General features: G+C 34.0%; 1 protein-coding gene and 1 long non-coding RNA gene across 2 annotated transcripts in view; both read left to right on the top strand.

Moving 5' to 3' along the window:
* LOC113038969 (protein Shroom3-like) overlaps nt 1-14,344 on the top strand; it is a 50,956-nt gene that overhangs the window by 11,778 nt on the left and 24,834 nt on the right.
* LOC113038970 (uncharacterized) lies at nt 7,971-10,726 on the top strand. Its single transcript, XR_003274835.1, has 3 exons — nt 7,971-8,647; nt 10,075-10,215; nt 10,413-10,726. It is a non-coding gene; the product is annotated as an uncharacterized LOC113038970 (long non-coding RNA).

Genomic DNA, 14,344 nt, shown 5'->3' with positions numbered 1-14,344 from the left:
AATATTTCTTAATATTACTGATTTTACTGTATTATGATCAAATGAAAGCAAGCCTTGTTGAGCAGAAGAGACTCTTTCAGAAACACTACAAATCTAAATTATTCAAAACTTTTGACTGGTAGTGTATAAATGTCTATACACTATATATAATTTCTTTTCTTACTGTTTTTTGGTGCTGATGCTTAGTCATGATCATGACGATGTGATTTAGGAATTGCAAACAGAGGGCTGTTATGTAATTGTCACTTTATCTCAGCTTTATCAATCCGTCCTTTTCGCTTGGTTTGTTTAGTTTGCATGTGGTCATGCTTTACTGTGCTGGACCTGCACAAACTAGCCTGGCTCTGCCGTTATCAGCATGACTGCAGCAGTGTGGATGTGTTTAACACCATTAAAAATAGAAAACGCTTCCCTTCTGATAAAGTCACACATACGGGTCTGATGCTGTCTTTGTGTGCTGCCATTAGATCCCTGGCCTGTTAACCCGTTGAAAGCATGAGTTTTGTTTTGAGAGCACACGTGAGGGATGCTGGACACATGATACGGGCCTGAGATACAGGTGAAACTGGCAGGTGTGGAGCATTGCCATGGTGGCAGGTGGATGTGTGAGGCGAGGCCTCTAGGGGGCGGGGCTGAGCAGAGTCAGTCTCCAGAGAGAAACACACACACACACACACACACAGTCACACACTCAGATATACGCACCGCTGAGGACACAAAGACGCCTGTGTTTTCTCACAGGAGTGAGCAATGCTGTGTGGTTGAGAGCATCACATGTGACACAATGATCTGTAGTAGTTCAGAGCTGCAGTTCTGAAGAACTCTTCAGCCGGATGATTCACATATGATTGTGAAAGATTTCCAGGGATTCTTCAAGTATGTACAGAAGGGTTAACTGATTACATTTTGATATATTTTGTTTAATTTTGGGAACAATGTTGAAGACTGTCTGTACAATTAACTTTGTTCTTATATATATCTTATAAGAATATATTCTTTGTTTCACAGCAAAAAGAAAGCCATATAGTTGTGAAAGACATGAGGATGAGTAAATAATGACAGGAATTTCAATATCGAATATCCTTAAAAAGTTCTTTAATGCATTTGACTTAAAAAAAAATGATATTCTGTTAAATAGTTTTTTTTTTAAACAAGTAAAAAATGACAAAGAATTTAATTAAAAACTGACCTTTATTTATTTGTATTTGAGACGTGCACCACTATTTCTCTATATATTCTTCAGAAAATGTCTTAATTTTTGTGTTTTAATTGTTTTGGAATAACTGGTTATTTAAATTAAAATGTATTTATTCTGTTTTTTTATTTTTTATTAATTTGTTTATTTACATGCTGTTAGTTCTTAAAGTACAATTAATTTAATTCAATTACAATTAATTCAATTACAATTATTTCTAGATCTCTGTACTATGCAGTTGCAATTGTTTTAAGAATTAACAGCATATAAATATTTATTTATTTATTTATTTACATTCTTTTAATTTATGCTTAATTCTTTTAATCATCCTTAAAATACAGTAAATGCAACTACATAGTAAAAAATCTGGAAAATGAAAAATGTGCAGTTACAAGTACGCTATTTTAAGGATTAACAACATGTAAATATTTATTTATTCAGTTATTTATTATTCATTTATTTACATTCGTTTCTTAAAATAATTGCATCTGCATAGTAAAATAGAAAAATAGGAGAAATTTGAAATTTCATTTAATTTTAAAAACTAAGGGCATGTAAATAAATAAATAAAATTAACTGAATAAAGAAATATTTATTTATTTGTATTTATTCTTTATTTTAATTTAAAAAGAGACAATGCACATTAATTAATATTTTTTTAATTAATATCTGGAAAAAAAATAGTTCTTAAAATTCATAAAATAAATAAATAAATAAATAGGCTATGTTTCCAAAGTACAGTATTCTCCTCCTTATTTCGAGAGCAAGTGTGAGTCTTTGGCATGGGGCGACAATGACATCAGACACTGTAATTTACACAGTTAGGTGCGCACACACACACACACACATACAAGGCCCCTCTCAGCCTGGATAATGCTGTAATAATGGGAGGCATTGTGTCTCACCTGGTTGTGTGAGGCCGGTGTTGGTGTCACGTTCACCCAGACTGACTCCAGATCAGAGGTGAAAGAGCACACAGCCAATCCCAGGTACTGAGACGGAAAGAAGGAAACAAGATGTTGGGAGGAGATATTGAGGGCAAACTCAAAATGAAGCTACAATCTGATTGGCTGTCTTTATGGTGTTGTTCAGCATGGCGGGAAATGGCATTGCTTTCAGGGTCATTCCAGGCTTCAGCTGAAAAATTTCTCATTTCTGATGTGGTTTCAAGCTTGTATGACTTTATTTCTTCTGTGGAGGATTAAAGAAGATATTTAGGATATTTTGAAGAACGTCTTAGTGTTCTTTGTCCATACAATGAAAGTCGCTGGGTTAAACATTGTTTGGTTTCCAATATTCTTGAAAATATCTTCTTTTGTGTTAAGCAGAAGAAAGAAAGTCCTACAGTTTTGGAAGGTTTTATGGATGCTTCTGAGTAAAATCTAGTTGATGGATTCAAAAGAAATATGGTAAAAACAGTAATATTGTGAAATATTATTACCATTTCAAAGAACTGTTTTCTATTTGAATATATTTAAAATTTTAATTTATTCCTTTGATCAAACCTGTATTTTCAGCATCATTACTCCAGACTTCACATGATCCTTCAGAAATCATTCTAATATACTGATTATACTGATGTTGAAAACAGCCGTTGCGCTTAATATTTTTCTGGAAACCATGATGCATTTTTTCTTTTCAGGATAATTTGATGAATATAGAGCTCAAAGATCTGCATTTATTGGAAATAGAACTCTTTTGTTGCAATTTCTTCCGACCAATTGAATGCATCCTTGCTGAATAGAACTACTAATATCTTAAAAAAGAAAACTTCATACAGAATACAAGAGTGCTGTCATAAAAGCTTAGCAGTGAAACACTGTCTGGTGAAGGAGGATGTGGATTTAAATACAAGTCCGGAGGTCAATCATTGGTGGGAAGGAGGGAAAAGAGCACAAAAGAAAGCTACACACACTCTTGGTGACTCCAGGTTTCCCTCAGATCCCTTTCCTCGGGTCGTTTTCTGTGTTGACTCTGTTAAGCCTCGTGTGATCTCTCTTGCCTGACAGAGTCAAGTCTCAAAGACTTATCTAACAAGCCCGACTTTAGTCTGAGCAACAGCTCTGAGGGACCCGGCAACGGTCGCCGTGTGGCCTATGACATCATCGCCTCACCATTCGGGAAGCGTTATTCAAGAGAAAGGACTTGGGACTGTGTGTCAAAGGCGGAAGCTGTCGGAGAAAGTCAGTTGCCGCGCATGTTAAAGTGATGTGCAATTGACACGGCACTTCATGAGCCACCCGGAGTCCAAAAAAACGTGGAGATCTTTAGTCACGTCCAGCGGAAAACAAACCTAAAGCCTCTTACAGCTGATTAACAACTTTTAAGAGCGCTGATTCAAGCTCACGTGAAAGCTTGGAGGGATCAGGTCTCAGTCCAGATTAGATGAAGGATTCAGAGGCGTTTGCTGAATCAGACAGGTATGTAAAACATGAGTGACTCACAATGGCTTGTGTTCAGGTTTTGCATGCAAATATAATATTTTTTTAGGTATAGTCCTGTCCTAAAGGATGTTATTGCCCAGATTTTGCTCCATCATTAAAATGAAGCATGTATTTTCAGCACCACTAGTGGCAACAATCAGAATTGACAGAATAATGACTGTTTTCGAACAGGTTTACCAGACTCACCCCTTGTCTTCTATTGGTTGTACCTGAAACCCACACTATTTGTTAAACTAATGATCCTATTTATAAAAATGATGCAGGGTTTACATATTTTGGTGAGCCAACCTGCAGGTTAGTTACCTCAAACAAACAAAAAAAACGTAAAAAAAATAAATAAATAAAACATAAAAAAAACCATTTGCATTTTCCTTTTGATTTATTGTGGAAAATAAGCTCTGTGACCAACAAAAGTTTACTATTCTTATACATTTTGTGATCATCCTAACTTTTTTGTAATATATTTTTCAATCCTTATTTAAATAGTTAAGAATAGATTAAGAATAATAAGAATAGTTTAGAATAGTTTGCAAGAGTGTGAATATAAAAACAGCAAGTTCATAAAAGGGGAGATGAGTTATTCTGTTCTGATGTATTTTATGTCGTGGAAAAAAACATGAAAATCTCTTGAGCTTGTGTTCACCATTACTGTGGATATCATAGAAACCTATTGCATTAATTCTGACATCTCTTCAGTTTCTGGTTCTGTCTCTTGTAGATTCTCTCTTCTCCTTCGTAACCTGTTTTATGAGAGAGAGAGAGAGAGAGAGAGAGACATTCTTACTGTTAAAACAGAGAGCCTGTCTCAACGTGACACTTAGGAACGCTGTAAATATTTAACATTGTATTGTTAAATGATGCTTATGTGCCAAGAGCTTAACTTCTTGCTCTTTCTCTCTCTCTATCTACTTTATTCTTTCTCATCTCATTGGAAGACTTATTACAGGCATCAGAAACACAAGATATATCAGGAATGGATACCATCTTAATTTACTGAATAGTGCACTGTATATTCTGCCAGCTAAATTTTAAAATAGCATGTGAAAGATAATGCAGTATGCGACAATAAATGCTGGTTTGCGTTCATATCAAGATCAAGTCCAATGTATTTGTTTAGTGCTTATTACAATACAGGAATTCAAGCTTTTGAGATATGCTGTATAGTATATAACTATATGATTTTTATTACGTCTTAAATGCTTTAATTCCTGGCATTCTGTTCAGATCATAATGTTAAAAATCATAAATGGAAGGCAGGTCCAGTGCATTAATTACATTGTGGGAAATGTGTTGTTTTGATGGTTGCAGAGTTGTTACTATATTAGCAAGCTGACAGAATGCTAAAATCATTTTCAAGCTGTTGCATCTTTAAATTTATTCAAAGTTTTTAAAAAAAGTGTAAAACTTGAAGCCTGTATGTATAATGCATTATTTAAGTATTCATAATGTACACTGCAATGCATTATATCTTTTCAAAATTGCAACCGAAATTAAAATGCATTTTAATATTGTTACATCTGAAATTGGTTATCATGTGTTTTAATGCATTGCATGATATTATGAATAATTGTAACTTATTCATGACATCATGCAATGCATTAAAAAAAGTGTATTACAAGGCATTATTAATGATTTAAGTAATGTGTTAACAACATATCTAGATAAACCTACTGCTAATCCTCTCTAATTGAAAATCAATAGTTGGTTGGCTATTGCAAACACAGTTACAGTATGAAAAAAATGCTACCTGACTGGTCCAGAAACTCAGCCTTCAGGTGTGTGTGTCTGTGTGTGTGTGTATAAAGGGTGGGTTGTGGTTTAATTAGACATGATGCAGTAGGTGAGGCTCTGCCTGACCACACACACACACCCACACACACACACACACACACACACACGTGTATCTGGACATCTAAACCTTTGCACACACCTGAACCTGATCACATGCACATCTCTTTTTCACATGCACATACTGTATGGACCTGGACCTGTTTTTATTATGGGCTGGCTGGTGCATTAGATACTAGCAGATACCTTTGGTTTGTTTATATGCACACAGGGAAATGGAATCAGTATTATGATGGCGGTTATACTGCTTGTGATGTTGCATAACGCGTTTCGGTGCACTTTGCCAGACCAATACACAAATGAGACTGAGAGAGAGAGAGATTGTGCATTAAACAAACCGTGTTTGCTGTGTGGCCTCTCATTTGTCCTGTTGATGAGGTTGTCAGAAACACTGAGAAACAGAAAGAGAGATGGAGGAAAACTCTAATTGCTTTGCACAAAGCTTTAGTTGTTTGTTTGTTTGTTTATGGGTTGTTTGTTGTGTGATAACTACATGAAGCTAAAGCAGAGCTATGTGAAGTGCAGTTAGTGAGTCCAGACTATTGTTCTGTCTTTCTCTGCATAAATATGACTTTTATACAGTTTACTCTATAAACTGTACAGTTTGATTTCAGTGACTCATAAAAAATAGCAAACTTTACATTTATGGCATTATTTACATTTATTTTATTGTTTATTAATCCATTCATTTATTAATTTATGCATTAATACAGTCATTTATTCATTTATTAGCTTATTAATTTATTTAATTTTTAGATATGTATTCATTCATTTAAACATACCATAATTTTCATGATTTATTTAGTAATTAATTAATGTATTACCTTATTAATGTATTCATTGGTTTATTCACTGTGATTAATGTATCCTTTGTAATCTTTTATGAGCTTATTCATTTATTTCTTAATTTGTTATTCATTCATTAATCACCATATGTAATTAATTATTTACTAATGAATTAATTCACTATTTATTTATTTATTTAAAATGTTTGTTTTCTTTTATGCTATACACTGCATAAATTAATTTTCATTTTGTTTGGTTTGCAAATAAACATGTCTAAACAAACAAAGTATGAATGAATACTTTTTTATATAGTTTTTTAATTAATAAATCTTGATTTTATTTTTTGTAGTATTTTAGCAAACAGTTTTTGGATTCTTGATTTAAGAATGAAAAAATTAAATATTTAAGCTTTTTTATGTTATTTAGTAAATTCATCAAGGATGTTTACACATGTTTGCTGTAAAAAAAAAAAAAATAAAATAATATATATATATATATATATATATATATATATATATATATATATATATATATATATATATATATATATAATTTTTATTTTATTTTTTTTACAGTGCATGTGTCAGATATGTTCTTATTAGCTGTTGATTGACAAAGCATTTTGCTAACAAATACATGACACTGGAAAATGTAGTTGGGACATCCAGTCAGACTCACATTACTGCTCTTTAGTTTTAGCCCAGATGCTGTCATTACTGTACGTCTCACTCCTCACACACTAACACTGTCACAATCTGAAGCAGATTCCTCTACGGTCGTCTGGACCAAATGTTTTGTGCTGGTCAAAGTTTGTATGTTTCTATGGTGACGGGTGGCTCTCACACAGATGGAGGGGTCAGGATTCAAAGCAGGTGTGGAATGGGACAGGTTTGCCTCATTCCCACCTGTTAGAGCAATCCAAGAGCCCTATACAACACCGTCCTGCTGAACGAAACCCAATACTTCTCTTTAAACTCATTTTATGCTGATGATTCCAAAAATACTGGCCGTTTTGCTCGAGCACGTCACACTTTGGCAAGAAATATGATGCATTTTGTTGCATTTTTGCTTCCGACAACCATTTTCAAGGTGATGGAGTCTTGTTTTATCCCTTAATCAGCAAAAACTGACACAGAGACATGATTCCTGATGTTAGATTATAACTAACTGTTCAGTTGTCAGTCGATTTCCACATGTACTGTATAAATGATTCTGTATAGATGACTTATTTCATGCCTAATCCTGATTTCCACTTTTTTTCAATCTTTTGCAGATTCTAAGTCAAATACATATTTGTTTTCATATTTATTTTTGTTTTGTCGTTAAAACCAAAATCTTTGAGATTTGACTACTTTTGATAGTTTAAATAGCATTACAGTTGAAAAATATGGAAGCCAGTTTCCAAATAAAAAAAATTAATAAATAAAAAGGCAATGTGACTTTTAATCTCACATATCCAACTTTTTTCCTTCGCAGTTCTGAGTTCTGATTATTTTTTCTCCTAATTTTGAGAAAAAAAGAATTTTGATTTATAAACTCAAAATTGAGATTCTGATAAATTCAATTAGATTCAATTCTGAGAAGAAAAGAAAAGTCAGAAACGAGAGATGTTAACTCGCAATTACCTTTAAATTTTTTATTCTTTGGCAGAAATTAAAGAGTCAGAATGGAGACATTTAAACTTAGAAGTGTGAGATGTGAATCGGAATTGCACGAAAAAGTTAGAATTCAGAATTTCTATCTCACTGTTCTTAAAATTCTGAAACTTTATCATTGAATTTAAATGTTATATCTCGTATTCATGTACTAAAAGTCACCGTTTGCTCTTTTTTTTTTTAATTCAGTGGTAGATACGGGCTTAAAAATATATTTTATTTAGTTTTATTCGATTTTATTGATATTTTTGAACTCAGTGTCATCAATTGTGTAATATTAGGCTTGAAGTTGTGAAACTGGCCGAGTCACAGCAGGTAAAAATATTTAAATGTCCATTAGCATGAGACTGAATGAGGAAATGTGAGGGACTAGAAAAATGAGAAAAAACAAAGAGAGAGAGAGAGTTAGCCTGAAGCCAGGACGAGAGGAACCTGCTCGGTGACATCACTGCTGCCCTGAGGCTCTTCTGATTGGCTGAGAGATGTTGAGAGGTGATGTGTCACCAGTGTTTGAGAGAGAGAGAGAGAGAGAGAGAGAGAGATGTTGTTCTTCCCCTGTCAGTGTGGAGTCAGTCTGCAGTATGTTGCTCTTTTAAAACCGAATGAGTGAAGTTGGGATGTATTTCTTGTAGCTCTGGACGCTTGACTGCAGGTTTCTTTAGTTCAGTCTGAGACCTTTGCATTCAGAAGAGCAGGCACGTTGATACTCCATCGCACAGGTACAGTGATCCCATTCATCCCTGTATTTAATCCGGTTGTCATGTACTGTTCTGTGTTTATACAATCTTACTGCTGTTTAGTGAACAATGGCTCTTTGTTTGGGATAAAGTGCACTAGATTTTTTATTTTTTTATCATTAAATAAATGAGCACTTGGCAAGTCACAGCAGTGACTTAAATCTCAAATATTTAAAAACATTTTTCTAATTCCGTTCTAATTACTGTGCATGCAGTTTTATGAGCTTATTAATTGTGAGATTGCATAGAATATTTGTGCAGTTGCCAATTCGTTAGTAGTCACACCTCATATGACTTTTTAATTGAATTGCAAATGATAAAAAGGTAATTTAAAAAGAACTAATGACCAGTTACGACAGCTTCTAAAATATACATTTGACCTTTATAAATTGAATGCCAAATTTTGATGTTTGTATGTTGTATATGTCAACTACATGACAATTTGCCCGAATAGAGTGTAGCTTGCAGGTGCATTTGGTTGAATATTTCGAGAATATTTCTAGATGAGATCATAGTGTCTGAGATTGGTTACTTACAGATTGTTTTGCATAGAATTGCATATGACCTCCTTGTTTCCATATGCAAATGAAAGGGTCGTCTGTGTTGAGTTTTCAGCTCCGTTTGAGATTCACCTATCTTTCCTTCTATATATTAAATGCTGCTTTTTATTGCTGTGTTTTCAACACAGTCGTAAGAATTATTGGTTGTATTTGGTTTACATATTTATTTATATTTATTTGTATAGCACTGTATACAATACTGATCTTTTCAAAGCAGCGTCACATTAATAAATAAGAAAATAACAGTGTTAAAGTTGTAAACTTAATCATTTATGAAGCAAATTCTATTTCAGCTCTAAAGTTGTTCTGATAATAGTGTCATTTAGCTCAGTTTTGTTCAATAACACTGTCAAAGTTCATAAATTCAACTTTAATGCTGTCAGTAATTGGTCACTTTTTCAGAAACACTCCCTTATTTTGTTTTTAATAAGTACTGTTCATTAAATATGTAATATTATATATATGTAAAAATTCAGAAACAAGAAAAAAGCACAGACAAAACTATAATAATATCTTCTGATCTTGTATAAAAAAAGGAACAAAAGTAATACTTATCTAAATTTATGTATAAGTTTTCAGATTGCTAGCTTGCTAGCTAGTTTAAACTACTGTACATTATGAGTAGCTTGGGAAGATATTGCCTATTATCTTGCCTAAAGAATTTATTTCACCTATTTAACATATGACGTGTTTTGGGGAAGTGTGTCCGCTCGAGTTATCGATGTGTAGGTTTGTTTGAGTCGCCCGAGTCGAGAGGATGGATGTATTTTGCACCTGAATTCACTGTCTGCAAACTAGAGACTGCAAAACATATCATATTTATTGTGTTTATGATTTTGTTGTTTTAAGCCTCTATGGTGTCACACGAGCTGGAGTTACTGTAAAGACAGAAAGACAGAGCCAATGCAGGATAAAGGAAGAGCTCATGTCTTCATCCAGAAAGCAGTGAAGTCAGGACACTGTGTTTGTTTTTAGGAGGCGTCACTAAAGGTCAGCGTGTTTGCTTGACACTTAATTTATTAGCGAGCTTTGTTGAAGTTCTTGTGTGGTGTTAAAGCACAAAGAACACTTAATCTCCGAAGTGAATATTCCATTGAAAGCAGCGTTTCTGCTGGTGTTTTTATCATTTTTCATCTGTATCCCTCTGCCAGAGAATTTAGTCTCTTCCTGTTCTCCTGTGATATCAGGTTCCTGGTTTTTCTTTCATTCGGGGCCTGTGTTCAGTGACCGAGGGCAGGCATGCAGAGGAGATGAACCGAAACGCTGTCCTCCAGCGGCCCAGAAGATGCAAACAAGAGATTTTCTGATGAAAAATGGGTCTAAAAACCCGTTTTCATGCATAAGATAAATGAATTTACACTTCAGTTTGGGATTACAGAAATGATTACAGAATCACTCTGTGGAGATCAAAATGAGAAAACAATCTATATAATAGTTATAGCTATAATAATATTATTAATCATTATTAGTGCTGTCAAATGATTAAATGCATCCAAATACAAACACATGCATGTATATATTTAATTAAAATGCTGTTTATATATTAAATATATTAATAAATAATATCTAATAATATAAATGTGTATGCAAATATTATTAGTATAGTAGTACAGTACATTTAGTATAGTAAATATTTTGTTTTTATATATACATAATAAATATACACAGTACACACTCATATATTATGTAAACAAAAACTTTTATTTTGGATGCGATTAATCACGATAAATCATCTGACAGCACTAACAATTATGTTAAGAACAGCTTATCATTTTATTTATTATTGTTTTTTGTTGTTGGAAATGAATCCAGATTATATTACATTTCCAGAAACTGAATTACAAAGTGACTCTACACTACAGTAATTTTGTGATTATTATATTTTATTAATAATAATAATACATTTTATTCAAAAAAGTTAATAACTAAGTGACTCTGCAGTAATTCTGGGATGGTTTATATCAGTCTTAATTGTGCCTTCATAAACGCTTTCATGCGTAACTTCAGATGTGTTTTGCACATCCATCGCAGATTTTTAACACTTTTTACACAATTATTAGTGAATGCGACCCAATATGAGTGTGTTCGTGCTGTTTACTAGTCGCCACCAATACAAGTTTGTGTTTTTAGCACATTTTTATGCATTCGCTAGGTTATTTCTTTCTTAATATTATGCCAGACACCGTTTTGCATAATAATGTAGATCATATCAGTTGTTTTATCAAATAAAAATATGTAGACTTTTTACCTCTTGTATTATTTACCTTTGTTTTTCTACAATAGCAAATAAAATCTGTTCTGCACTAATGTCAGATTCCTAGCTGCACATGTAAATACCAGCCCTATTAAGGTCAACAGAAGGCTTATTAAACGCCTAATACTCTTTCCTGTCATTCTTTCTTCTTCACGTGATGAAATGCTGTCAAAATGAATTCTTTCTCTTTGTTCCTTTTCGCTCTCTCCAGCATTCGTTCTCTTGGCTGTTAATAGCATTCCTGCAGCGGGTCAAGCTGGTTTAGCTTTAAACACTTTCACAAAATCTCTAAATGCAGGTGAAGGGTGTGTCCAAGGAGAACGGCATGTTTTTAAGTAGAAATATGCATTTTAATTGCTAAAACCTTCAGCTTTGGATAAAAGCGTTGTATTTTGTCTCCATTTACCATGTTTAAATCTGTTCTGCAAAATTCCATGGGCTTCTCCCCAACAAACAATAGATACAATTTGTGAAAAGTTGCCTGAGGTTTCATCCGAGCATTCATTTATTATTGCATGGCTGATTGATGTTACGGTTGGCTGCGTTTCACTTGAGATGCATGTAAACAAGAGAAGAGGTCAGATCAGTGAGGAAAGGGTCAAGCGTGTGGGTGGCGTGACATATTCACACACACACACACACACACACTCACAGGATGACGATAACAACAACAGCAAACCAGAGTTTGAGTTTATAATAATTATTAGACTTTTGTAGGTGCAATACTTCTAAAAAGCTATTTGACCCTATAATTTATAAATACATTTTGCCATTTAAAGAGGTAAGAGGTACTTGCAAAATACACTGCCACAGATCTAGGGAGATGCTATGCAGTTGTGGCTAAGATGCATTGTTTTTAACACAATGCAATGCAGTGCGTTCTGGAGGTTGACAAAAAAGGCACAAAAGCTGTCACTAATGTGATATTGACCTATACCTTATTAACCCCTGCATTTTAGTACCTTAAAAGTATTGCATATTAGTAGTTAAAGTCTATATATTAGTACCTTAATGGTAAATGGTACCAAATTTTTGAAAGCTAGTGTGTCTGTAAGCATCGTTGGGGGTTTGTGGTTTACAGGAAGTTGCATGCTGCTCACATCTCTATGGTGACCACCGAGGTCAGGTATGCCAGGAATGCTGGGGGCATTTGAACAGAAGAGTTCAGAGATGCACACGCTGGCTTTAAAATCATGGATTATTAATGCGCTGATCCGAGATGGTTTATCAAGCCTCCCTGCTCTAACAAACGTCCATGCATTTCACAGGCCAGTTAAAGTGATTCATAGAGATGTGATTAGAAGGTCTCATCTGAGGCAGTTGGTGCACACCTACAGCGGCGGGGCCGATCACACCCTTCTGAAGAAAGAGTGATAAATCAAGCTTTAAAAGAGAAAGAGAGGTATGCAGCATGCTGTTCACTTTTAAAGGGATAGTACCTAAAAAAATATTCTCGCGCTCATATTAATCTGCAAATTTTCAAGCTGCTCTTTTTTACACAGTATGATATCATTTAAAGGGATAGTCCACATAGAAAAAGTGTCACTATGTACCCTGATGTTGTTCTAAACCTGTATGCATTTTTTTTCTTCCGAACACAAAATAATATATTTTGAAGAATGTTTATAATCAAATAGTTTCAGTTTCTATTGACCTTCATTGTATTTTTGTCCATACTATGGAAGCCAATGGAAAACCAAAATTGTTTCGTTACCAACATTCTTCTAAATATTTTCTTCTGTGCTCCACAGAATAAAGAAATGCATACTGGTTTAGAACTTTTAAGGGTGAGAAAACTGATTTTTAATATTTGGTTGCACCGTCCCTTTAACTAAAAGTTTGTTCGGAACGCCTTTGTGTTGTCTTTTATTAGTGGTGTATTAAAGCTTTCGAAATCCTTTAAAAAGAGTTTGATGACACCTTCTCTAATTACAGGAGTGCTGTGTCAACATTACAGGCTTTTTTAAGTGAGACTTCAGGGCTGCTGTTTTGTTGTCTAAGGTCTTGTAATTGCCGTTTGTGCAGTAGATACTCCTCGTACACAAACAAACACACAACTCAAAACTATATGGTTTCCAAACACTTGTCACCACAAATGCTTCTATAAGAAATAAGCATTCAGTTTATGAAATAAGGGGTGAGGTTTGTGTTGTTGTTGTTGTTTTTGAAAGAATTTATTTATTTTATTCAGCAGGGATGCATTAAAAGTGACATATCATGAAAATCTAAGTTTTTCTGTGTTTAAGTACTATAATCGGGAACTCAGTGCATCTACCGACCCAGAAAATGTTTTTTTTTGGTAAGCCTTTCTGTGCAAGCTTGTGAAAAAACAAGCCAATCAGATTTTGCTTCCCACTGTAACATAGAAAAGGGATCTCATTATAATATTACCGCCACTTAATCTGTATGTTTCCACTCACTGAAGTAGTGGATTTGTTGATTAATTTACTGTATATTGCTGCTGTCACACAGATCTAGTATAAACCTCTGATTTCTTTCCAAGCGTTTTACCTTCACAGACAACTGACTGTTTTTGTAACCCATGTGTGTTTTTAACATAAATGTGTATTTGACAGTTTAAGCGCATTAAGACATGAAAGAGAACTTGGCTTTATTGTATCCAGTCCTTCAGGTTAAATATTCTCTTGTGTACAACATCCAAATGACCATGTGGTGAATGGACTGGACGGTGCCTCCTTAGTCAAATATGGCCACAACAACAACATTTGAACTGAGTCAAACCCAAGAGTCCATATAATACAGTCATGTGAACGTGTAAAAAGAGACAGAGACTCGTCCTCTCTCTGACAAACACAGATTCTGCAAAAATACATGATCTAAAGACAAACAGACGCCTGTCATTTA

Source organism: Carassius auratus, chromosome 21 (assembly GCF_003368295.1).
Source record: "Carassius auratus strain Wakin chromosome 21, ASM336829v1, whole genome shotgun sequence".
In the NCBI taxonomy this organism is placed as follows: Eukaryota; Metazoa; Chordata; class Actinopteri; order Cypriniformes; family Cyprinidae; genus Carassius; species Carassius auratus.
The sequence above is the reverse complement of the archived record's forward strand: the minus strand, read 5'-3'. Positions and strand labels throughout refer to the sequence as shown.